Source organism: Melanostigma gelatinosum, assembly GCF_949748355.1.
Source record: "Melanostigma gelatinosum genome assembly, chromosome: 5".
NCBI classification, from domain to species: Eukaryota; Metazoa; Chordata; class Actinopteri; order Perciformes; family Zoarcidae; genus Melanostigma; species Melanostigma gelatinosum.
Genome location: NC_136638.1, coordinates 27432200 through 27459541, shown reverse-complemented (window position 1 = coordinate 27459541; position 27342 = coordinate 27432200). Strand labels below are relative to the sequence as shown.

Genomic DNA, 27342 nt, shown 5'->3' with positions numbered 1-27342 from the left:
AACACTTAAACCCTACAGATATACAGTTCGTTCATGGAGATCATAATCATAAATCACCTGCTCCGTGAAGCACATCCTCCTTCACTTGGTGCCGTTGTACTTGACCTCCTTCCCGCATTTCTTCAGCGTGTCCGTGAGAAACTCCACGTCTCTGTCGGACTCGATCCAGACGAGCTTCTTCGGCAGGTCGATCTCAAACTTGACATCTGAGAGAACAGAGGCACTTTGTTTCACTCCAGGAAGCAGCAGCGTGCAGCGCGCTTACACCGAATAAGACTCACCAAAAGACGCTTTGGCTCTAAAGTGGGCGATGAGTTATATTTCTCCAGTTCTCCAACAAAGGAAACCAAATTCACCTCATCATGAATTGCTGAGATCCGGCAGAGTGAAGAGGACGGCCGAGCCAAATGAAACGTGTTTCTTTGAGTTCCTCTGCATCAGGTGACATGTTGGCCAACATTCAGAGACAGAGAAGTCATGAGGTGTGACGCAAGCGGCCTTTAAACGCTCTCAAACTGTGCTTTCGCTTCTACTGGATTCTCTGAGAGCGGAGAGAGCTTCAGCGGCATTCGTTTCACATTACACAGCGAGGCAGCAGGGGAGCACATGATGCACACTGGTGTTAGATGTTTTGCTCGTGGGAAGGCTGTAAAAATATATTATTTTACATTTGCATCTGTCTGCATTTCAGTAAAACAAGCCCAAGATAAGGCAGCTTCTAGAGTGAAACTACGAACTGGTACATCCGGTTTTTAAGCATGAGGATCGCTGAGTATTCCAGTAAATATTCAGAACTTACTTCTTTAAATAAGGTGTTTGAACAGCAATAAATGTCACTGAATAAGTGCAGTCTATAGGTGTTTCTTCTTGCCAGGGTAAGAAGGTGAGCCTCCTCACACTTACTGCCAGGACAACTTTAAAGTGCTTTTGGCTTCAAGAGACAATTTTTACGACACAAAGGAGGTATTATTGTATTTTAGGTGTTAAACGCTGATGTAGTTGGGCTCTGAGGAGAGCACGCACCACAGTATAAGTGGATAGCATGCACGGCCAATACAAACGCCACAACACGCACACCGATATAAATATTGACGATCTCCATCGTTGCTCTTGTCGTAGCGGACGCAGCAGCGTGAGACGGAGGACAGCCGTCAGTCTCACCTTCCAGTTTGTTGAGGATTCTGGTCACAGCTCCGGAGCATCCCTCACACGTCATCGCCACCTCGAACTCATGCTTCTGTTAGAGACAGAGACACCTTAACACATTAATAAAAATAAATATACATAAATAAATATAAATAGATATGTTCATGCATAGATATAAATATATGTTTATAAATAAGTATATACATACATACATACATATATATATATATATATATATATATATATATATATATATATAATGTGCTGTTATCTTAATGTGTTACAGTCTATGTAATGACTTTATTATCATATACATCATTATATTCATCGCACCCATATTTCACGTGCAGCATGTGACGATACATACGAGCTGCTCCAGTCACGTGTTTGCTCAATCACGTGACGAACATAATTGAATGTTAACTTACAAGCTAACGCTAACTAAATGGGCTTTGATAGCCAGCTAGCTTGAAGGCTATAACGCAGCGCGGACAGGAAGTGCTGAGTTAACTTCACACTAAAAGTAAATTAAAGCTAAAGTAACGGGAATAACTCACGGTCATGTTTGTAGTGATGTGGTGAAACCCAGCTGTGGACTTTCGCCTCTGACTGACAAGCAAACGTTGCTCCAAAAAAAAACTCCACAAATGTCCACAAACTGGTGTGAATCTGACGTTGATCAACGGAGAAACCGGATATCCGGTATGATAAATAAATAAATAAAGGAGACCGGCCATATTTTTATATTGCAACGTTTTTGGGGGCAATGAAGAATTTGAAAGGACGTACATATATTTATATACATTTATTTATGTATATAAATCAAAACAACTTATATATTTTATATATAAGTAACGTAATGTGAAGTAATTACGTAATTAATAACGTAAATATAGACTAAAAAGATTAAAATAAAGTTTTTTTCTTTTTTAAACGGAAGTAAGCCAGTCTCATCTCTGCTTTTATTTTTGCTAACTTGATGCACAGCAAGCTATCTTCCGGGTAACTTTACTTTTTCTATTTACTGCACATTTCAAACCCCTTTAGTTGTATTTAGTTTATGTTTTCTTAGTTGCTCGAGTAAGTTCTACTAGAATACAGAATAAACGAAAAGACAAACTGCGTTGACTCTAATGTAGTCCGGTGTTATGGTTCAACAAGTGACCGTGTTAACTGGCGACTTCCAGCCCAATGCGTCTCATGTTGTCGTAGTTACGGCAGCTGTTGAAAACAGGAAGATAACACGTAGCTGTCCTCGTGAATGCCGCATTGTTTAGTTTAGCATTACAATGTGAAACCTTCTCATTTACAGTCTTTGGTCAAAACAGACCGGATTCCTCGTTGGAGAGTCTTTTGAGGAAATAAGTACTGGAGTTTGAAACGTCGCTTGTTGTTCATGTTGAAACAGGAAGAGAGCTCGTTGCTCTTCCTTTGAAATAATAAAGTTGGTAAAAAAACACATAAACGTCTTTGGAGCTTGATTTGTGCAAACATGTGTCACGAAGTAGAACTCTGTAGCACAGTTAACAGAAGAAGACAAATAAATGTGAATATCAATAAATCATATTTACGGGATTTGAACTCATATTGTGTGGATTGCGCGCTCACGATGGAGCACTCTGTGTACTTCAGAGCAGTTTAGAAGCTGGTTTCCGAAACAAATGGTGCCTTTTTAAATTCTGACAGTTCAAAACACCTTTCTATCGCTGCAAATGAATGAGGCAGATGTTTGTGATGTCATCATGAGGTGAAAATACACAATGCGGACATAAAGCATGAGAGTAAACAAGAAAAAGCTAAAACATAAAATGAAGAATTTAACCAGCCGAGAACACAGAGACGTCAAACAGTTGAGTTAATTTGAGTTTAATAAGTAGAAGACATAATCACATTTAATTTGACTCACACAGCATCACACTGTAATACATGATGGCACTATTTGTGTCCAGCTTATTGACCAGGTTGAATGGTCGTCCTTAAAACTGTATATTGTGTGGACAGCCGATGGCCTCTCTCTAAACCTCTCTTGGCTCGGTTTCTTCTTGAGTGTGCCCACCACGTATTACATGTTGTGATGCTATGTGGCTCTGCACGTATTACATGTTGTGATGCTATGTGGCTCTGCACGTATTGCATGTTGTGATGCTATGTGGCTCTGCACGTATTACATGTTGTGATGCTATGTGGCTCTGCACGTCTTACATGTTGTGATGCTATGTGGCTCTGCACGTATTACATGTTGTGATGCTATGTGGCTCTGCACGTATTACATGTTGTGATGCTATGTGGCTCTGCACGTCTTACATGTTGTGATGCTATGTGGCTCTGCACGTATTACATGTTGTGATGCTATGTGGCTCTGCACGTATTACATGTCGTGATGCTATGTGGCTCTGCACGTATTACATGTTGTGATGCTATGTGGCTCTGCTCTGCTCTGAAGTACACAGAGTGCTCCGTGGTAAACGTGCAGTGTGATCACAAGTTGATTTGGTGGCCCTCTGCTCTGAGGAGCGACTGCTGACTGTGTTGTACGTTGTTTAAGTTTAGCCGACAAGACAACACAGTATGTTGATGGTGGTGTAGTGCAGTGATTCTCAACTGGTGGGTCGCGACCCAAAAGTGGGTATAGTACCTCTGAGATGTAGTACAGTAAAAAGTACAATATGTACCTCTGAGATGTAGTACAGTAAAAAGTACAATATGTACCTCTGAGATGTACAGTAAAAATGCGACAGGTGGTGGAGGACTGGAAGTAGTCCAGGATGGACCTGTTTAAAAGGCCACCACAGGAGGAGGAACCCTGTGGGGTTGGGATCCTCCCTCGGTTATGAAGGTCAGCTTCAGGACTCTGACCCTAACACCCTCAAATCAGGCACCAATCTGACCCCTACTGCTTCACCAAAGACACAACAGTGATGTGTAAGTCCTGTAATCACATGAACACCAAGCATGATAAACCAGCAGAGCATGAAAACTATCTGAGCCGACCAAGTTAGTAAATCACATCAGACTGAAGAACAGCATTTAAGCTCAGCTTGTAGCAGGTCTGTTGTTCATATTCATATCAATCATGCACTGCTGCCAGCCTCTCAGGAGAAGAGCTCTCTGACCTCATGGAGACTACGCAGACACCCTCAGAGACCAGCAACACTGGGCTTTGGTTGGAATGTACAAAATACAAACCAGTTTTATTTGGTTTTTACAATAAAAAGAAGATTCAAAGTTACAAAAGAAGGATAATATGAAAAGCAAATAAAAGAAAAAGGCAAAATTCAAAAGTTCACCAAATAATCCTCGTCAAAAAGACTCCAAGCTAGGAGCACCTGAATAAACCCCAAAAGCCCTGATTGTTTGTAGTCTCCTCCTATTTCTACCTTTTTACTTGGAGCATCGTTAACTTCCTGGTCCATATATGGTCGACAACTAAACATTAGTAAATCACTGGATGAAGCTGTTTACGTATCTTACAGTTCATGACAGACTTCTTTTGGTTAGCACGTATTTCTAAGGTTGCTGTCTGGTCTTCCTGGTGGAACATCAGTCAGCGTGTCTCCTAAACAGTTAGCATGGTTACAGCATCTGACCTTACATCCTGTTTCCTTTGCTGACTGACAAAGATCAGAGCAAAGTGTGTCAAACCAAGATTATCTCATGAAATCATCTCAACCAATTATAATTCACAGAGCATGTCGGATATCACATCGATAAATGACTGAAAGTCACTTAAACATCATCATTAAATGACCACTCAGTAATAATAGAAATCAAAGAAGTAAAGTCATGAGAGATTCATTGATAGGAGAGAAATCAACAGTAACTCACAGAGTAGAATAAAACTTAAATGCATCAAGACTTCATGAGTCTGAAATAGAACGAAAGAAAACAAGCCAAGTCTGTTTCACAGCGCCGGGGTTACAACTGAAAGAATAAGACTCAAATATCGTCATTCATGTCATCAGAATACATCTGCAGCACATTAACGTAGCAGAATACACACATGTAGTAGATGTTGTGCTCTAGATGAGACAGTGATGTTGTGAATCTGTTCATGTCATCATTCACAGTCTGTGATTTATTGCCAGCTGTTCTTTCTGCATTCAGCAGTTTGAACTTTGTTACTTTTATGACTTAACTTCTTCTTATTGGTTCAATATTTCCTAACGATCCACGTACTGAGCTCTGATTGGTCAGTAGGCGGTGCTTTTATACGAGTTGATAGGTGGGCGGGGCTACACCAACATTACAGAGTCAAGTCTCCTGCTGCTCACAATAAAACCTCTTTTTGTGAGTCGGAGTTCTTTAACCCTGTGACTCTGTGAACAGCTGAATTCTGTTCAAAATGATGGTAGAATACGTTCACCATACTATACACTGTATAGTGAACGTATTTCAACAGAATTTTAGTGACAGTTTAACTTTACTCCGTACTTAAAATAGCTGAAAGCAGCGTGCACATCATTACTACTGGTGGTGCCCCTGTTGAGCGTTTTCACAATAGTTTTACAAATGTGGTTGAACATTATCATGAAACAAATCAAATATCCAGTCAATGACTTCTGGTGTGAGGGGCGTGGCTTTTCAAAAATCACATTTTGTGACGTTAATTACAGCGCCACCATGTGGCCGATCGGAGTTCTATGTCTTGAGAAGCACATGAACATCATTTCCAGTTATTGTTCCAAGTTTCATTTTTCTACCTCATTCCAGCTCACGGGAGTTTGAGCTGAAGCGGCAGACAACAAATATGAACCCTAACAAAAATAATCTGAATTTCAAAAGGTCCTCGAGCCCTAAACAAGAGTACATCTGTTGTTATATGAGGCCCAATGTCTGTATATGTGAGAGGGAGTCAGACTTTAGTCTTTAAAAGTCTTCTGGTGTTTGGTACACTAAATAAAATCCAGGTGGAGGTGATGGAGCAGTCTCCTGTCTCCAGATGCTCTCTGGATCATCAGGACTCATCTGACAGAGATCACCACCATCTGATGAGAGAAGAAGAAGACAAGAGAAGAGATAAATGAGTGTTTACAGAGACTCCCTTCATCAGCCGTCAGTCAGTGACGCAGCACATCCAGTAGAAAGAGCAGCTTCCTCTCAGCTCTCATGTTAACCTACACTGAGCTCCAAGCTCACACACCTGCAGACACGTTGGGCCTCCAGTCTGTTGACTCTGCAGGTTCCACTGAAATAAAGTGCTGAGAGTCCTGAACGCATCATGACTGCAGAACCAGAGAGGTGTTCACTGCTCACTGTAAAGATGGATTCAACCCTGTTATGCTGCGTTCACAACAAACGCCAAGCTGATGTTTCAGTGACGCGATTACATACAAAGTAAATGCAAAGTCACTAATAGACGTACATTTGAGCCAATGAGGCGAAAGACGCGATGCAAATTTAAATATTTCCAATGGAGTAAGAGATGCACGTGAGGCTGTGTCGTTAAAGCCGTTCAGCGTTGAGATTCTCCTCCTTCATCGCTGACGTCCTGACGCTGTTGAATCAGAAATGGAGGATAAACATATTGAATCCGTCTGTGTTCACCCAGAGCTCTACGATACCTCATACAGAGACCAGACGATGTGTATGAATGTATGAGTATGAACCACAGACTGTCTACGGTACAAACAATAACCACGCTGACCTATTTACACCGAGATGATGGAGCAGCTACGATGTTAGCATAGCATAGCATCTATTGATCCAGACTCCATTCAGAAAACAACCATTTTAACAGTTGTTTGCTTGTCATCTTGTGGACAGACCTGACAAAGCATGAATTCAGACTTTTTACAAATCAACATCATCACATCGTTATTTCAGCATCCTTTGAATGTTTGTTGAACTTAAATCACAGCTGAATCTGTTTGTTTTGGGTTCATACAGCTGTAGTAAAGCAGCCGACGAGTGTCTGGATAGATACAGTGAATACAGCCTCCAGATGATGTCATGAACCACACATGATGGAGTTTGGTTTCAGATATCTGGGACTTCCTCAACGTGTACAAAGCAGCACTAGTGGTTATTTCAGCCATGATTGATGATTGGCTGCATGTAACGCTGGTTCTATGAAGTGAGAGCAGTGATGTGCAGGCTTCAGTCAGACTGATCTCAGAGCTGTGACAAAGATGAACTGATCAATAGTTTGATAGCTTGATGAATGAGGACCACTGTCTCTAAACATCTGATGATGCCGTCAGCTGTTAACAAGCTTCACTTCCTGTAGACGTGAACAACAACACATCGACTCAAACACACAATCACAACAAGCTTCTGACTCGTCTGATTGGCTGACTGCTCTCTCTCTCTCGTCCAATCCTGAAGCCTGTGGATCTGTGTTTGGTACAATACTGCTGAAACCAGCATGGACTGACTCCAACCCTCTACTGACCTCAGAGTCTCCAGTCTACAATGTGGACTCTCCACAAGATCAGACAGCAGCTTCACGTCTGAATCCTTCAGCTTGTTGTAGCTCAGATCCAGTTTTCTCAGATGGGAGGGGTTTGACTTCAGAGCTGAGCCCAGAGAAGAACAGCCTTCCTCTGTGATCTTACAGCGTAACAGTCTGCAAACACACAAAACAACACACAGAGTTTCTTATATCGATACACAATGAATCATTATTTTCATCATGAACATGAGTGGCTTTCATTTTGGTTTCATCTTCTTTTGTACAAAACAATATAAAAGAAAAGCAAAATGTTTTGAAAAACGTTTGTATCAGAAATGTTTTTTTAAATATTACTTTCTTTAATGGTTAATAGTAAAACGAGGCAGCTGATGTGAAGTGGAACATATTACCAGAAAATGTATCACTTTATGGATCTATACTATATGTTGCTGAGTTATGGCGACAGCATTATAGCACCTTATTTAACTGCATCAAAAGTGATTTGCATAGCGTGGACAGTTCTGAGAGTAATGAGTCAATGGCACTTACATCATATGAGCTGCACCAAGCTATCAATAAACTGTCTGAAGGCAGAGCAAGTGGTTCAGACCATATTACTGCTGAACACCTTCAATATGCTAGTCCGAGGTTAGCTCCTCTCCTCGCTGTTTGTTTTACTGGCTTCATGGTTCACGGCTTGTTACCAGACTCAATGCTGTCTGTTCTCTCAGTGCCAGTCATTAAAAACAAAGCTGGTAAAGTATGTAGCCTAGAGAATTACAGGCCCATTGCTTTGGCCAGCGTCCTGTCAAAAGTCCTGGAAAGAATTCTGCTGGACAGAATACAGGACTTCATCACCTCCACAGATAACCAGTTGGGCTTTAAAGCCAAACATGGCACTGACTTGTGTATACCGGTATATGCCTTAAAGGACATTGTAAACAAATACAGAGGTCAAAACTCATCACTTCTTATGTGTTTTATTGATGCCTCCAAAGCTTTTGATCGTGTTAATCACAGTCAATGATTTTTTAAACGGAGCCAAAGAGGTGTCCCCACATACATTGTGAGAATTCTGGCTTACTGGTATGAGCACCAGACTATGCAAGTAAAATGGGGTGAAAGTGTCTCAGCCCCATTTGGGGTTAGCAATGGTGTCAGACAAGTTCTGTTTAATCTGTATATTGATGATCTGTCCAAGCAACTGAAAGCCTGTACTACTGGTGCATGATGGGTAATACTCTGGTTAATCACATCATGTATGCAGATGATCTGCTGATCTTTAGTCCTTCTAGCGCTGGTCTTCAGCAGCTCCTCACTATATGTACTGTGTACGGTGTGGAACATGACATCAAACACAACGCCAGTAAGAGTGCTATCCTGATCTGTCCAACTAAAGAGGACAAATGTCTAAACTTCCCTGACTTCAAATTGTCTGACAATAATCTTGGTGTCTGTAGTGAAGTCAAATATCGTGGTCATTTTTTAACAGAACACATGACCGATGATAATGACATTTCCAGGCAATGTGGTATGATGTCTGCACAAGCAAACACCGTCTCACGCAAGTTTGGTGTGTGTACAGATGGAGTGAAGATGTCTCTGTTCAGAGCATATTGTACTCCACTCTACACTGCACACTTGTGGTCAAACTACAGAACAAAGAGTTTGCAGAGACTTCAAGTAGCGTACAATGACGCCATGAGAATACTGTTCAAGAGAGCGAGATGGAGTAGTGCTGGTGAAATGTTTGTGGCTGCACGAGTCAACACTTTCCAAACTGTTTCAAGAAATCTCATGTACAAATTCATCTGTAGACTGAATGACTCTGAAATGTGATCATAGTTGTTTTAACCAACATAAGGTTTAGCACCACACGCTGCCAGTCCCAGCTGTGGAGACATTGGTACAGCTGTCTCTTCATAAGGCATTGCTAGGCCTCTGTACTTTTATTGTTTGTGTCTGTACTTTTATGTATCTGTTTCTATGGACCCCGAGTCTGAAATAAAGTCTTTCTATCTATACGTAGATAAATCAAATAGAGTTATTGATGAAACATGAAGGTGCTGCACTAGCAGCAGACAGTGAACCCACCTCAGAGTCTCCAGTCTACAATGTGGACTCTCCAGAAAACCACTCAGCAGCTTCACTCCTGAATCCTTCAGCTTGTTGAAGCTCAGATGCAGTTCTCTCAGATGGGAGGGGTTTGACTTCAGAGCTGAGCCCAGAGAAGAACAGCCTTCCTCTGTGATCTCACACTCTGACAGACTGCAAACACACAAAACAACACACAGAGTTTCTTATATCGATACACAATGAATCATTATTTTCATCATGAACATGAGTGGCTTTCATTTTGGTTTCATCTTCTTTTGTAAACAGACATTTTGTGAAAATCCTGTCACTGTAAAGACATTTAAAACCATTGATCAGTATTGATCCAGATTCTTCAGAGCGGATCAGAAAATAAAATATTATTCATAAAATATATTGAAAAATACCAAAAGCTCTGAAATATTTTCCCGAAACATTATAAAAAAAGGTTTGGTGTGATTCAATTTAACTTTATTTTAATGATGAACATTGAGTCTATCAAGTATAGTATACATAGTATATTTATCAAGTGTATTGTAGTATATTCAAGTAACTTTTGTCTCTTTGTCGTCTTTTTGTGCCACTTTGTGGACTTTTTTTGTCTCTTAGTCTCTTTAGTGTCTCTTTGTAGTGTGGAGAATTTCAGTATTAAACGCATTATAAGTACGATTCAATAACCTCCTAGTGATGAGTAGAAGTGTCACAATAATAATATGTCAGTCACAATATGTTTACAATATTCTTGCTAATAGAAGATATTATGTGTTACAGTATATTAACTCATTGAATGTATTAAATCATAAAAGTAGAGTCACTAAAGGTATTAAAGCACTAAGAATAGTTTGAGGGTCAGACAGGGATTCTGAATGAGACATGCAGCAAATGGAGGATGTGGTCAGTGGGGAGGACAAGCTGACCAGAGGTGGAGTCAAGACAGATGTTTTGCGAGGAGAGAAGATGTATCGATAATGGGAGGAGACAGAATTCAAATGGAGCCAATCACTAATCGCCACGGAGGGTCATTCAGATGTTTTATGACTGTTTGACATTTCCAACTGTCGGGGCACATAAGAGACTGTTCTGGAGAGAATTCCTCAGACCACATCTGCTCTCGTTTTTCAGCACCTGGATTCAGACCTGTGAGTGAGATGCGTGCGTGTGGTCTCTGTTCTCGAGAACATTACTATTGATAGTTCATTCCGTTTGTAAGTGAACTTTGTGTAGTACATTAAATATTGTTTAATTTTGAAACCGGATCCAGTTCCGTTTTTCTGATGCGCGTGTGCAGTAGGAAGCTTGAAGCTTGCTGAAGCCTCACATCCTTCTGTTTAAAACCCTAACAGTCATTTAGTGTCTCTTTGTAGTCATTTAGTGTCTCTTTGTAGTCTTTTAGTGTCTCTTTGTAGTCTTTAAGTGTCTCTTTGTAGTCATTCAGTGTCTCTTTGTAGTCTTTTAGTGTCTCTTTGTAGTCTTTTAGTGTCTCTTTGTAGTCTTTTAGTGTCTCTTTGTAGTCTTTTAGTGTCTCTTTGTAGTAATTTAGTGTCTCTTTGTAGTCTTTTAGTTTCTCTTTGTAGTCTTTTAGTGTCTCTTTGTAGTCTTTTAGTGTCTCTTTTTAGTAATTTAGTGTCTCTTTGTAGTCTTTTAGTTTCTCTTTGTAGTCTTTTAGTGTCTCTTCGTAGTCTTTTAGTGTCTCTTCGTAGTCATTTAGTGTCTCTTTGTAGTCTTTTAGTGTCTCTTCGTAGTCTTTTAGTGTCTCTTTGTAGTCTTTTAGTGTCTCTTTGTAGTCATTTAGTGTCTCTTTGTAGTAATTTAGTGTCTGTTCGTAGTCTTTTAGTGTCTGTTCGTAGTCTTTTAGTGTCTCTTTGTAGTCTTTAGTGTCTCTTTGTAGTCTTTTAGTGTCTCTTTGTAGTCTTTTAGTGTCTCTTTGTAGTCTTTTAGTGTCTCTTTGTAGTCTTTTAGTGTCTCTTTGTAGTCTTTTAGTGTCTCTTTGTAGTCTTTTAGTGTCTCTTTGTAGTCTTTTAGTGTCTCTTTGTAGTCTTTTAGTGTCTCTTTGTAGTCTTTTAGTGTCTCTTTGTAGTTGTGTAGTGGGCGTGGTCTGTGCTCAGCTGCAGGGAAGAGATCTGTGGGAGTGGTTCAGGGGAACAGTGCCAGGGTTAATTGGCACAGCTGTAACCGGTTGCTAATTATCCCTCATTCCTCTTCAGCAGCAGCAGGCTGGAGCTCTGGTGGCCGGAAAAGCAGGAAGGTGACGTATTTGTGTGAATCGACGCTCTCGAGGAAGTAACTCACGGACGGAGAGCTTGGAGAAGTAGTTTCAGCGGATTGTGCATAAACTGATCTGTGACTGGACTAAGGATGGGAGGGAATAGTGATGGAGAGGGTGGGAGTGAGGATATGGATTACAATAACTGGACTGAAGTAGGGAACAATAAACGAGCCAGGAAGCGTAGTAGTGTATCTGGTAGTAGTTTGGAAGGGAGAGAGGAAGGCAGGGTGATGAGGAGGAAGACTGTTGAGAATGAGCGGTTCAAAGTCATTTTGAGATTCAGGGAAGGAAATGATTTTAGGAAAGTTAGTCCGGTGGCGCTGACTCACGGGTTGAAGGAGAAAGTTGGTGAAATGTTGATGGCGAAGGTGCTGGGTGATGGAGGCTTGTTGATCAAGTGTAAGGACGAGGAGCAGAGAGAGAAATCAATGAAGCTGAAAAAGTGTGCACCATGGTGGTTGGAACGCTAAGAAGACAAGTGATGGGCCCTTTGTGAGAGGCGTTGTATATGGTATCCCAGTGGAGGAGTTGAGATACAGTATAAGAGGTGGAAAAATGATGGGGATTAAACATCTGCAAGCAAGAAGAGGAGGAGAAAGGGTTGAGAGTTTGTCAGTGTTGATGGATTTCTAAGACTTGCCTGATAGTCACTGTGGGATATATGAGTTATAATGTAAGAGCTTATGTCCACCTTTGAGGTGTTTCAAATGGCAAAAATATGGACATATTGCAGCAGCGTGCAAAGGGAAACAAAAGTGTGGAAAATGTGGAGGGGAACATGAGTATGGGAAATGTGAGGACGGGACAGAGCTCAAATGTGCAAATTGCGGAGGTGCACATGGTGCGGCCTATGGTGGGTGTGAAGTGAGAAAGAAGGCAGTGGAAGTGCAGCAGCTGAAAGTGAAAATGAACATATCATATGCAGAAGCAGCAAAGATGGTTCAGAGGGAGAGTAGAGTGGAGGGGGGGGGGAGATATATCAAGGAAGGAACCGTCTCAACAGTCAAATGAACAACTTGTGACAAAGAGTCAAAGGGGAGATGGGAATATATTGATAGTAAATAAGGAGAGCTTTGTGTATTTCATGGCTGAAGTATTTAACTGCACATTCCAAGCAAAAGGGAGATCTGAGAAGATTGAAACAACATTAAAGAGTGCAGCAAGATATCTAAATATTCATGGGATAACTGGGATGGCTGTTCAGGAAGAGCTTAAAAAACAGGAACAGTTAAAGAAAGAAACACGTTCACAGGACTAGTCGTGATGTTAATTCTGCAGTGGAATGCAAGCAGTCTGTTGGCAAATGGCCAAGAATTGAAAGCTTTTCTTCATGGGTTAGAATATAAACCAGATATAATATGTGTTGAAGAGACATGGCTTAAACTAAACTCAGATTTAGTGATTCAGGGATGTGTGTGCATAAGAAGGGATAGAGAACGGGGTAATGGGGAGGATGTGCTACCTTTGTTAGGAAAGGAATTCATTACAGAGAAACAGAAAAAGGGAAAGACCTGGAATATGTAGTTGTTGAAGTGTGGTTAGAGGTGAATTTCTACAATCTGTGTCAACGATTGGAATTAGAAGCATGAGAGGCAATAAAGGGACCAGACAGAAGAAGGGTCATTTGGTGTGGTGATTTGAATGCACATAGCACTCTCTGGGGAGTGGATCAGACTCATAGGAATGGATTGATAGGAGAGGAGGTGATGGACTCCTTGGAACTTGTATGTTTAAATGATGGGAGGTTCACAAGAATGAATTACAAGTCAGGTAATGAGTCAAGTTTAGACCTGACAATGGCATCACGGTCATTGCAGGTATTTGTGTGGGAGGTATGGAAGCATTCTACTGTTGGAAGTGATCATTACCCCATTTTCTGTAGAGTAGGAAGTTAAATGTTTTGAAAAAAGTTAGTATCAGAAATGGTTTTATTTAAATATTACTTTAATCGTTATTTTCCTAAAACTTACCAGAAAATGTATCACTTTATGGATCTATACGTAGATAAATCAAATAGAGTTATTGATGAAACATGAAGACAGGAGGCTGTTCGACTAGAGGCTGTTGGACAGGAGGCTGTTGGACTGGAGGCTGTTGGACTGGATGCTGTTGGACTGGAGGCTGTTGGACTGGAGGCTGTTGGACTGGAGGCTGTTGGACAGGAGGCTGTTGGACTGGAGGCTTTTGGACTGGAGGCTGTTGGACTGGAGGATGTTGGACTGGATGCTGTTGGACTGGAGGCTGTTGGACTGGAGGCTGTTGGACTGGAGGCTGTTGGACAGGAGGCTGTTGGACTGGAGGCTGTTGGACTGGAGGCTGTTGGACTGGAGGCTGTTGGGCAGGAGGCTGTTGGACTGGAGGCTGTTGGACAGGAGGCTGTTGGACAGGAGGCTGTTGGACAGGAGGCTGTTGGACTGGAGGCTGTTGGACTGGAGGCTGTTGGACTGGAGGCTGTTGGACTGGATGCTGTTGGACTGGAGGCTGTTGGACTGGAGGCTGTTGGACAGGAGGCTGTTGGACTGGCTGCTGTTGGACTGGAGGCTGTTGGACAGGAGGCTGTTGGACAGGAGGCTGTTGGACTGGAGGCTGTTGGACTGGAGGCTGTTGGACTGGAGGCTGTTGGACTGGATGCTGTTGGACTGGAGGCTGTTGGACTGGAGGCTGTTGGACTGGAGGCTGTTGGACTGGAGGCTGTTGGACTGGATGCTGTTGGACTGGAGGCTGTTGGACTGGAGGCTGTTGGACAGGAGGCTGTTGGACTGGAGGCTGTTGGACAGGAGGCTGTTGGACAGGAGGCTGTTGGACTGGAGGCTGTTGGACAGTGTGTGTCATTTTATTTCTTGGCTTCCTTATTCAAGATGTGCTGATGGTTGACACACTGCACAGGGCATGGACACATTAACAGGAACACCTTGGTCCAGGACAGCAACTAAAAACCTTCTCGCTGGAAGGTTGTGATTCAATAAAGGGCCGCTCACATGTTGTGTCTAAAAAACAGTCTGTGACTGTCTGACCTTTAAACTCCATGTTGTGACATCCTTCTACGTCACAACATCCGGGTGAGAACGCTTGAGAACGCTTGAGAACGCTTGAGAGTGAGTGGGAACTCTTGAGAATGCTTGAGAATGATTGAGAACGCTTGAAAATGCTTGAGAACGATTGAGAACGCTTGAGAGTGAGTGGGAATGCTTGAGAACGATTGAGAACGCTTGAGAGTGAGTGGGAACGCTTGAGAACGATTGAGAACGCTTGAGAACGATTGAGAACGCTTGAGAGTGAGTGGGAACGCTTGAGAACGCTTGAGAACGCTTGAGAGTGAGTGGGAACGCTTGAGAACGATTGAGAACGCTTGAGAACGATTGAGAACGCTTGAGAGTGAGTGGGAACGCTTGAGAACGATTGAGAATGCTTAAGAACGCTTGAGAACGATTGAGAATGCTTGAGAACGATTGAGAATGCTTGAGAACGCTTGAGAGTGAGTGGGAACGCTTGAGAATGCTTGAGAACGCTTGAGAGCGCTTTAGAACGCGTGGGAATGCCAGAGAACGCTAGAGAACGCGTGAGAATGCTTTAGAACAAAGTTTTAATTGTTCCTTCACCTCAGCTAGAATCATGTTACATTCTGTCTGGACACAAAGAAAATCTAAATGTAAATCCAGGAAGACACCGTCAGCAGAAACATGTGAATTAAATGTTCTACGTCAGAATGTATTCTGTAAAGTAGTTCCCATGTCACATTTAACACATCAACTCTTTTTCAACAAAGACACAAGAACACTTCAAGTGAGCGTAAATAATATACTGAAATCAAAATGCTTGTAAAAAAAGACAAATCGTTTGATTGATCCTCAATCTGTTGTGTTCTCTAACATTGGAAGTTTGAAGTGATTCTGTTCTGAGTCAAACACAGAGAACATTAACAGCGCAGAGGGAAACTAACTATTATTATCTCCAGGCACCTGCACGGCCCTTAAACTGCAGTAACATTGATTTATGAATGACATTCGTACTCAACCAGACAGAAAACAGAAGTAAAACACACAGAACACACCCCTGCTATGTGAATGATCAAACATCACATATTTGAATAAATCTGATCTCTAATACTATCAATACACCGTGCATATAAATATCAGTGTAGAGTAACAATATTCTATATCTATGTTATGAACTGCTTGTTTTTCACGTCTTCCGTGTTGTTTGTTTTCTGCTTCAGGAAGTGATGACGGTTTATCTTCACTCGATCACTCCCTAACTGCCACAAGCTCTCTGGGTTCCCGTCTGACTGGACCCGCTGCTGCCACTGACACCCACAGGAAACCCGAGCCGGGCCCTCTGATCATTAGACTGAGGAGTTGTGATTAGTTTTTGTATTTGTTTCTTCTCTGTGTAAAGAAGTCACCACGCCTGCTTCGTACCGAAGCATCTGATCGTGTTCCTGAGTATTCAGGCCTTATCACTTGTTTTCTGTTGTCTTAATAAACTCATTTTCTGTTTTTCCAAACCTCTGCAGAGTTTCTTTCTTTTGGCCTCTTGTGTTTGTGAGTGTGGACAACGTGGTCTTGAAGGACACATGCTCATTATCAGCCTATAAATACCCCCCCTCCCCCTCACAGCATGACGCCATCGGTGAACAACATGTTTTGCTCCAGAGGCGGAGCGGCCATGCAGCCGGAGTCCTCCACCGTGTTGATGTTGATGTCAGCGCCCTCTGCTGCTCAGACACTGAGTCAGCAGCAGGAGCTGAGGTCATGTTCTGGGTCTCCAGCTGAAGAACGTCTCATTGCTCCACACGTCAGGATTCACCTCAGAGAATAATAATTATTATTATTATTGTGCAGATGATAATCTGATGTATCCAGAGCACATAACTATCACTGTCATTGCACACGCAACACAACACCGCTCTGTGCTTTACATGAAGCACAGAAAGGGAACAGGCGTGTATTATTTTCGACTAATATTTATAATAACTAAATCGATCAAATGTCCTGTAAGCCAGCTGAAATGAACCCGATGATTGATGTCAGGCTGTCTCGGTTTCTCCAAGGCTGATCCGCTCTCAAACAGTCTCGTTAATTCGAGACCAGAGGATGATTGCGCGTGCCCGTCCTACGTCAAAAGGGAAGCGTCGATCACCGAAACATGATGTTCTAACAGTACAATGTCAAATAAAGTCAGAGAGATGCAAGACAAGGGTGTCCCTTGTCTCCTCTTCTTTTTGTCCTGGCCATCGAACCTCTAGCAATTGCAATTAGAGGCAATAGTGAGATAACTGGTGTCACAATTAATGATATGGAGAATAAAATAGGACTATTTGCTGATGATATAGTGCTCTTTCTGACAGACTTGAAACAATCTACCTTCTTTACTAAGTTTAATAGGAACATATGGTAGTTTCTCAGGTTATAAGGTTAATGCATCTAAGTCTACAATCCTATTTTAGAAAAGATCTGAGCGATTAACTCCACCACTAAATTCTCCATTTAGGAACATTGTGGACAGCTTCACATACCTCGTGTTAAAATCACGCCTACAATAGGATCCATGGCACCTACTAACTATAACCCTGTGACTGAGTCAGCAGTTTAATCTATTAACAGATGGAAATCTTTGCCAATCTCCATGATTGGGCGTATCAATATTCTGAAGATGAATATTCTTCCTAAATTCCTATACCTTTTTCAAAACATCCCACTTGCTCCTCCTAATTTCTTTATTAAAATGAAACGGCTTTTTTGTAATTTCATTTGGAACGATAGACGCTCAAGACTGCGCATGACGCTGTTATACTTACCATATGACAGAGGTGGGTTAAAACTCCCTTACCTCCAGGGACACTATTGGGCTGCCCAACTACGAGCCGCTTCACATCAGTTTGAACACCAGTCAACGCTGCACTGGATAAGGATGGAGGAAAGCACAACTTCCAAAATCCCCTTCTATCTCTACCTCTACTCAACAAACAGCCACTTTGAAGAGACACACTGCAAACCCCTTTGTTAAAAATACGCTGACAGTTTGGCATGAGGCGTTAAGTTATCTTGGGGAAAAACTCCTCTATCCCAATACTCACCTATTTGGGGGAACAGAAACTTTACGGCAGGTACTAACGACTCTGGTTTAAGTTATGGGCAGACAGAGGTATCGGAAAGATTTCAGATTCATATGATTGTGATACTCTTACTCTTAAGTTTTAATGACACCAAGCAAAAGTTTAGCATCGATACAAAACATTTTTTCAAGTATCTAAAGATAAGATGCTTCATAATAAAGACACAGAACTCTGTAAATCTCCCCTCTCTAACTTCTTTAGAAAAGATCGCTCTAAACCATTATGGACCAGCTGGACTGATCTCAGAGTTCTATCAGACGATCATCGCTGCAGCAAAAGAATCCTCCGATGACAGAAGGCTAGCATGGTGTTCAGACCTACATGAAGAAATCACTGAAGAAGAGTGGCAGGACATATGTATCCCAAGTCCCAACAATCAACTCAAGGTTCAAACTTCTCCAGTATAAATGGGTGATGAGAACATACATTACTCCAGAGTTACTGCATCGCATGTACCCCAATACACCGGATGCTTGTGTTAAATGTGGCCTTCATAAAGGTAGCTCGTCTCATTGCCTTTGGGAATGCACCCTCATTAAGGATTTCTGGAAAGAGATTCTTACAACTGTATCTAACTGTATTAACGAACAACTTCCATTAAATCCAAAACTCTGTCTTTTTGGGTGTTTCCCAGTAAACTGTACACTTAACAGCAGCAAAAAGAAGATCTGTTCGCCAAGGCTTTCGGCCCCTAGTTTACTTGTTTTGTTTGTCTGGCTGTCTGTCTAAACTGTTTTTGTCACTCTTGTAAAGCGGCCTTGGGTCCCCTGAAAGGCGCTATATAAATTAAAGTTATTATTATTATTATTATGGTCATATTTTGTCTTCTTGAAGCTAAACATAAAATTGCAAAGGCTTGGAAACCATTCGGCGTTTTTGACCTACTTACAGTGACCTCACAACTCCGCAATATAAGCTTTACAAGTATAGCGCATATTATTTAACAGTGCATGAATATATTTTATTTACAGAGTCAACGCTCACGTGCTTAGCCTCTGTATGCAGCCTCTGGTGTTTCACAGAAGGGCTTTCTGGAATGATGGCTGTATCCTGCGAGTCTGAGGAATCAAGGGATGACGGTTGGGACTGCTCACGAGATGTTGCCGTGGAGACAGATTGTAGCCGTGATTAGAGAAGCGAGAGGGAGATGAAAACGTTACGCACAGTCCCCACTGATGTGTCCCTTATCTAATGAGCAGCATGAGCTTCACATGACAAAGAACGTCTCCATTAAATAATGTGCATTACAAATGGAACTGAAACAAAGCCGCGTCATATGTGATGGTTAGCAGCCCGGTTGACCTCACACATAAGCTCGTCACCAACTCGGTCATGTTAGCCTTTTGTACTCCAGCATTTTAAAATGCAAAGACAGCTGGAATATGAAGAACCAACAACATGAAGCTATTGTAATAATAAATTATGTAAATAATATGCGCTATACTTGTATGGTTATATTGCGGAGTTGTGAGGTCACATGTAAGTAGGTCAAATACTTGCAGGGCATTCCGGCGCCTGCTCGCACGATAGAAACAGATACTGTGGCCCTGAAAAGAAACACTTGCTTAAACCACCAGATTAGGGCGGAAACCGCCATCTTAGAGTAGGAGAAGAGCTCTCTTATCTATTCACACAGAGACTTCTGAAATAGCTTAGAACTGCACCCTTTCGGCACCTCGAGTGTTAACAACATGCATTCACACTGATGACGCAGCGAAGGAGGATCCATCGTGAGCCAGTGTGGGTGGAGATGCCAAGTGCTTCAACCAGGCCGCTGATCAGCTAAACACAGCTCCGCCTGCAACTTTGCTTTAACCAATAGGCTTCCATAAGGAGAACCTATACAAACGCATGCGCACTCTGTCTAAGCGCCTTTTTAGTTTCATTTGCTCCTACAGAGCAGATTTTCTGAGGTCCGTGCACGTTGAACTGCTGCACATAATACTTCTGTTACAAATAAATGTTATTGCTTGAATTGACCTAAACACCTCGATCTCAGTCTGTTCACCCGAGTTTCCTCCTCAACACTATTCTAAACTGTTGAAATGCCAAATACTTGTTTCAATAGGCGACTAAAAGACGGTTAGAAAATGGCGGCGTGAAAAATCCAGATGGGTCAGAAATGAGGTGAGGAGGTGGGCGGGGCTTCTCAGAGTACTTCTGACACCACCTGTTTCACTATGTACATGTCCACCACCACTAGGGGGCATCTTACTCAAGCTGTTGTTGAAATAACTCTGAAAGAGTCCATGGACTTTGACTCTGCATATGTAACACCGGGGGTTTACTGTGTAGGAGAGCTAGCGTTGTATCCATTAGCTACCACATGATAGTATGTCGTAGCATCCGCGGTAACGTCTCTGAGAGAGAACTGTGCTTCAGTTTCAGCAAACCAGACGGACGCTTGCGTCTCCCAAAACTCCGGCAGCTTGAGCTAAAGTGCGTCATGTTCGTCTCTGGAAACGTCCAGTAGACTCAGGGTCACCAATGTAGGAGCGCCGGAATAAACAAGTGCAGCAAACTTCTCTTTGTGGCTGCACACCACTGTCACCGTTTATTTCAACTCCCAAAAACATGACATCCTGAAACACTACATGTACTTAGTTACATTACACCACTGATGGAACAAGAGCACAGAGCTCTTCATAGATCCAGCGTCTTATCTTTGCTCTCAAAGTTCACCAGATTGATGCATTTTACTTTGAAAACGTACAAACTTTTCTTCCACAGTCCCACCAAACCCTGTGGGAACCGCTGCCTCGTGTTGTGCACCGTTAAAAATTACAATTAGTCATGTGAGACAACTGTTGAAGAGATTCCCCATCATCACCATCATCATCACCACCATCACCATCACCACCACCATCATCATCATCACTCCACAGTTCTTGGTTCATCTTCAGCTGAGGTTCAGCTTTGTGTAAAGCCACTGGTCCACCTCACAGAGAGCAGCGATCAGAACTGAGCAGGCTTCAGATCCCTTTCTTCTCACCGTGTCGATCAGGTCTCGTGCTTTATCTGCTCTGGGTTTTGTTCTGGTCCACTGCATTTCAGCGTCAGTAATCACTCTGTGATGAAGAAGTTTATCCAGCAGCTGATCCAGGACAGAATCAGACACTCTGTTGACAAATTCAGTCCGAACTGAGAACAGCTTCTGGTCTGCCGGGACCCTGTCCGGATTTCTCTGTTGAATTTCCGCTCTTGGACCTGGAAGATAACCAAGAAAATATTATAAAGTTCAAAAGTCTGTGTTGGACTGCTACAGCCAGCTATTTCTCACATTTAAAGTTATTAAAAAGCTATAATAAAGCTATTTTAAAGTCTTTGTGAGATGTAAGTTTGATCTTTGTGTTCATACCATGACTTACCTTTGGGTTCTGATTTGGTTTTTGATAAACTCTTCACGAGATCATTCTCACCAATCTTCACTAAAACTATTCGGGCCACTTTAATAATATTGTCTATGCAGTAGTTGTTGACCATCTGATCCACTGTGTCCATCCGGTCTGCATTCTCCAGTCGACTCTTTGGGATTGCTGGGAAGTCTTCTATGACGTCCTCCAAAAACCACTTGAATTTTTTAAACTGGTCGTTTTCTAACTTCAGCAAAGTGTCCAAGAGGACCTCTTTAGGTGTCTCCATCTGTCCTCTCTGTCAAGATACAAAAGACATTGTTTCAAAATACTATTATTCTTACATTTTAAAGTCATGTGATGAAAGAATAATGATCATGCTGTACATATTTACTGACAATCAGCCACTTAAAGGAGAGCATGAAGGAGGTTGATTGATTGCGTAATGCACATGTGAGGACAGTGCGTCAAAACCTGTCCAACAGGTGGTAGATGTCAGCCTATCAGAGGTGTTTGTATTTCCTCATTCCTCTCCCTCACCTGCAGCTGACTCATGTTGTGTTGTTGAGTGTTGGAGACGGTTATTGTAATCTGTGTTATGCTTTCTTAAATCAAATCAAGTGTTCACTGAGTCCTTCCTTTCCTTTAGAACACGTCCTCACAGCGAGCCAATCAGACACATCACAGGTGAGGTGATGTAGTGCTCCTCTCTGTCCACTAGATGATGCTAACTAACCATCTAAAGAGATGAAGACCAGCTCAGTTCAGAAAGATTCAATGAAGCAGCAGCAACTTGGATCACATGCACGTCTCACTGATGAGACACAATGTGACGTTTACATGTATTTATCTATAAAAGTGTTATTGTGAATGAAGATTTGGTGAAACATGTTCATCAATCACATTCTTCTATATTGATTTATAACCTACATGTTGTAACATTTCTGAGCAGCAGCTTCTAAAAGTTTACAGTCAAAAGAATCATTGTGAAGCCGTCAAATAAGCAGAAGATCACATGACGATGAAGAAGCAGAAGAAACACGTGAACATCTCATGTTATCACCAACAGACCATCAAACTGAAGGACTCGGATCAAACTCAGTGCTCCTGTTTCAGATACAAAGTGCAGCTCACATGAGACACTGGAGACACTCTGGATGTTGGATCTGATCCTGGAGCAGTGTCAGTAAAGACATGACATGAAGCTCTTAGACACGCTCTCTACATGCAGATCAATGGATCAGCAGTGTGCATCGTGTTCAGTCTGTTTAAATGATGGAGCTCAAAGTCACAGAGCACAAGTTCACCTCAGGGGGCTTTACCACCGCGCTGCAGCGCTCAAAGAGTTAAAGTGTTTGATGCAGTCAGAATGCTCACATCTGATTATTTATTTTAATTACAACAAATACTGAAGAGTTCAAGATGAGACATAGAACACTGAATTAAAACGTATTGAAGCTTTTGCTAGTTTAGTTCAATCAATGGAATGAGACAGAAACACACTTGATGAGTGACAGAAGAAAGTGGTGCCTGTGGTTTCAGAGGTAGTCCAGGTTGTCCTGCTGTTCATCAGACAATAAGTGACAGCAGCTGATGTAACATGGGACAGTAACTCTGATAACAACACTGTTAGGCCTGGACGGTCTGTAGATTATTAAAGTGATCACTGGATCTTTAGAGTTTACCATCAAATCAAGATGTTCAAATGAAGTAAAACTGAGATAAAAACGAGTCATTATTTAGAGATGTGATGTTTAAAAGTCCCAAATGAACCGGCTGATAGTCAGGAGCAGGAGGTAGCAGAGGTTCAGAGGGACTGTCAGTAAATAGTTGTGGTTAGCACCAGAGGGGTTTGACATAGAGCGTGCTGCAGAGGGTCTGTGACAGGAAGTGATGCTTATAGGAATGAGTTTCTCTCAGGAGAGCATGAAGGAGGTTGCTTGATTGCGTAATGCACATGTGAGGATCAATTACAGGCCTGTGGATGTTTTCTGAGGTATAACAGGAGGATCATAAGACGGCTAACATGCTGTGACTTATTTACAGTCTATTACATACATGTTACAGGTTATTATAGCATTTCCACTGTTACTACACCATCACACACACAGGTCCTCGAGGACGGGTTCTGTCCTCTGGGACAGTTGAGACATGGAGTGAGCAAACAGGACTCCACTAGTGGAACCAAGTGTGTGTCAGGGTTGTTAAGCTGGTTGTGTCCCAATCAGGCTTTGCCTTCTGTGTTCCGTGTCTTTGTGTAGCTCCACACCCTCCTCACTCTACCGGTCAGCCACTCCCTCCTCATCAGCACAACTCCCTTCACCTGTTCTAGACACTATATGAACTCTGCCTCTCTGTCACTCTTTGCCAGATCATTTTCATGTCTACCCGCCCGTTTGGCTCGTCTTGTTCCCGGGTTTCCCGACTGCCTCATTCTGCTGGATTTTCCCCCTCGTCTCCTGTCTTGTCTGTGGATCCCCTGTTGTGTCCTGTAAGTTTCCTGTGTTGATTTAATTCTTCATTAAATACCTGCTTCACGCTACTCTGTCTGGCCTGCTTTTGAGTCCTCCACCACACCCTGTGACAGGTTGTGCTGTGAACATTCAGAGTGTTTAAAAAAAACTCAGCTTGATCCAACCTGTCAGACCAGTTCAGACACTCAGATTACAAACTTCTGTTGAAACTACTTGAGAAACATGAACATTATATTTCTATAAATCATTGTTCTTTATCTCAGAGAGGAATTCTACTGCAGATAACAAATCTATCTTTAGAAACATCGTTCTATTCTCAGTTAAACAGAGAAACAACACAAAGAGATCAAAGTGATCCTGATGATCAAACATGTACAGATTCCTCTGGTAGGATTCTCACCTGCTGAACTCACTTCAGGTCAGTTTACAGACACGTTGCACCGTCATGTGTGGAGGAAACACTGGAGAGAAGAAGCTGCTCATGTCCTCCTGTCAGTCCTGGTGTCTGTGTCCATTTGATCTGAGGACGCCGTCACACCCTCATCACTTCAGAGCCTGTTGTGAAAAATAAAGTTATCTCCCACACTCAGAGCGGATTTAAGAGGACAATGAAAGCTCTCACAAGGCGTTTAGTTATATCAAAAAGCAATAGGTTTATTATCAACAGAGTTATTCAGCCCTGCAGTAATACGTGCACGGGTCACTAATCGCTTCGCTCGCAGAGCTCCACCATTAGACACGCTTCAACATAGCAGCGTAATCATTTATGTAGGGTCCCTCCTCTAGAGGCCCATTGGTTGAAGTCAAAGTTGCAGGCGTGGCACGTTTGTACGTGTATGACACCTGGTTGGAGGCCTTGAACGTCCGTTCACATTGGCCCCTCCCAGAAGGCGTTTCTTCTATCAGTGTGTAGTGAGATTTTGAGGCGAGAGGACCTGGGAAAAGTATGTGAAGAGGGGAGTCTGCTGGGGCGTTGTCCCTGTATCTCACTGTCTATTGTTCCTCCCTTATCTATCTAAAGATGGCGGCCTATTCCTTGTGGCGCAGTTAAATCAGTAGTCTCCCTCCTGCTTCTCCCTGGCCCTAGCGTGTACTGTGTGTATTGTATGAGTGGTTAATAGAGCTGCATAAGCTAATGGTTATTAAAACTGCAAATATGCTAGTGATTAATTAAACTGTATATAAGCTAGTGGCTGATTAAGCTGTATATAAGCTAGTTTTATCAACAAGCCCAAGTCTAAAATAAAACCAGTGAGACGTCAAAACCTGTCCAACAGGTGGTAGATGTCAGCCTATCAGAGGTGTTTGTATTTCCTCACTCCTCTCCCTCACCTGCAGCTGACTCATGTTGTGTCACCAGATCAACTTGTGACCACACTGCAAGTTTACCACGGATCTCTGCCGTGTACTTCAGAGCAGAGCCACATAGCATCACAACATGTAATACGTGAGAGCCACATAGCATCACAACATGTAATACGTGAGAGCCACATAGCATCACAACATGTAATACGTGCAGAGCCACATAGCATCACAACATGTAATACGTGCAGAGCCACATAGCATCACAACATGTAATACGTGAGAGCCACATAGCATCACAACATGTAATACGTGGAGAGCCACATAGCATCACAACATGTAATACGTGGAGAGCCACATAGCATCACAACATGTAATACGTGCAGAGCCACATAGCATCACAACATGTAATACGTGGAGAGCCACATAGCATCACAACATGTAATACGTGGAGAGCCACATAGCATCACAACATGTAATACGTGCAGAGCCACATAGCATCACAACATGTAATACGTGCAGAGCCACATAGCATCACGACATGTAATACGTGCAGAGCCACATAGCATCACAACATGTAATACGTGCAGAGCCACATAGCATCACAACATGTAATACGTGCAGAGCCACATAGCATCACAACATGTAAGACGTGGAGAGCCACATAGCATCACAACATGTAAGACGTGCAGAGCCACATAGCATCACAACATGTAATACGTGCAGAGCCACATAGCATCACAACATGTAATACGTGCAGAGCCACATAGCATCACAACATGTAATACGTGCAGAGCCACATAGCATCACAACATGTAATACGTGCAGAGCCACATAGCATCACGACATGTAATACGTGCAGAGCCACATAGCATCACGACATGTAATACGTGCAGAGCCACATAGCATCACAACATGTAATACGTGCAGAGCCACATAGCATCACAACATGTAATACGTGCAGAGCCACATAGCATCACAACATGTAATACGTGGTGGGCACACTCAAGAAGAAACCGAGCCAAGAGAGGCCATCGGCTGTCCACACAATATACAGTTTTAAGGACGACCATTCAACCTGGTCAATGAGCTGGACATCGTGTATTACAGTGTGATGCTATGTGAGTCAAATTAAATGTGATTATGTATTCTACTTATTAAACTCAAATGAACTCAACTGTTTGACATCTCTGTGTTCTCGGCTGGTTAAATTCTTCATTTTATGTTTTAGCTTTTCTTGTTTACTCTCATGCTTTATGTCCGCATTGTGTATTTTCACCTCATGATGACATCACAAACATCTGCCTCATTCATTTGCAGCGATAGAAAGATGTTTTGAACTGTCAGAATTTAAAAAGGCACCATTTGTTTCAGAAACCAGCTTCTAAACTGCTCTGAAGTACAGAGTGCTCCATCGTGAGCGCGCAATCCACACAATATGAGTTCAAATCCCGTAAATATGATTTATTGATATTTATATATATGTCTTCTTCTTTTAACTGTGCTACAGAGTTATTCCACGTGACACATGTTTGCACAAAACAGGCTCCAAAGACGTTTGTGTTTTTTTACCAACTTTATTATTTCAAAGGAAGAGCAACGAGCTCTCTTCCTGTTTCAACATGAACAACAAGCGACGTTTCAAACTCCAGTACTTATTTCCTCAAAAGACGAGGAATCCGGTCTGTTTTGACCAAAGACTGTGAATGAGAAGGTTTCACATTGTAATGCAAAACTAAACAATGCGGCATTCACGAGGACAGCTACGTGTTATCTTCTTCCTGCTTTCAACAGCTGCCGAAACTACGACAACAACAGCCCGCCGTGGCGCTCAAATCAAGCGCTTCCAAATACATTACATTTAATTCTTTCAAAATAAAAGCCCTTTCAGCAGTGATGCCGAGTTTTCTCCAGAATTAGACCTGTAATAAATGTGTAAGCTTTACCAAACACACAATACATTGTTCCCTTTCCAGCAAGGAGCTCAACCGTTGATGAAGCAACCCTCATTGCAAACGGATTTCTTACAAACACTTTTATTTTAATACACACCGTCAATGATCTTACTTTTTTTACGCTAAATCAAGTTACTGCTCTCTGACGAGTTCGTATCAGCTTCCGGTTACGCCAGCATAACTTCAAAATAAAGGACCCAAAACGTTAAAAAATAGCAAATAAAAACGTCCTAACAAAAGATATTA

General features: G+C 42.2%; 1 long non-coding RNA gene across 1 annotated transcript; it reads right to left on the bottom strand.

The window, feature by feature from the left end:
* Positions 1–20569: 20569 nt before the first annotated feature.
* LOC306777516 lies at positions 20570–24393 on the bottom strand. Its single transcript, XR_013771997.1, has 3 exons — positions 24240–24393; positions 21381–21663; positions 20570–21219 (listed from the first exon to the last, which is right to left on the bottom strand). It is a non-coding gene; the product is annotated as an uncharacterized lncRNA (long non-coding RNA).
* Positions 24394–27342: the final 2949 nt, after the last annotated feature.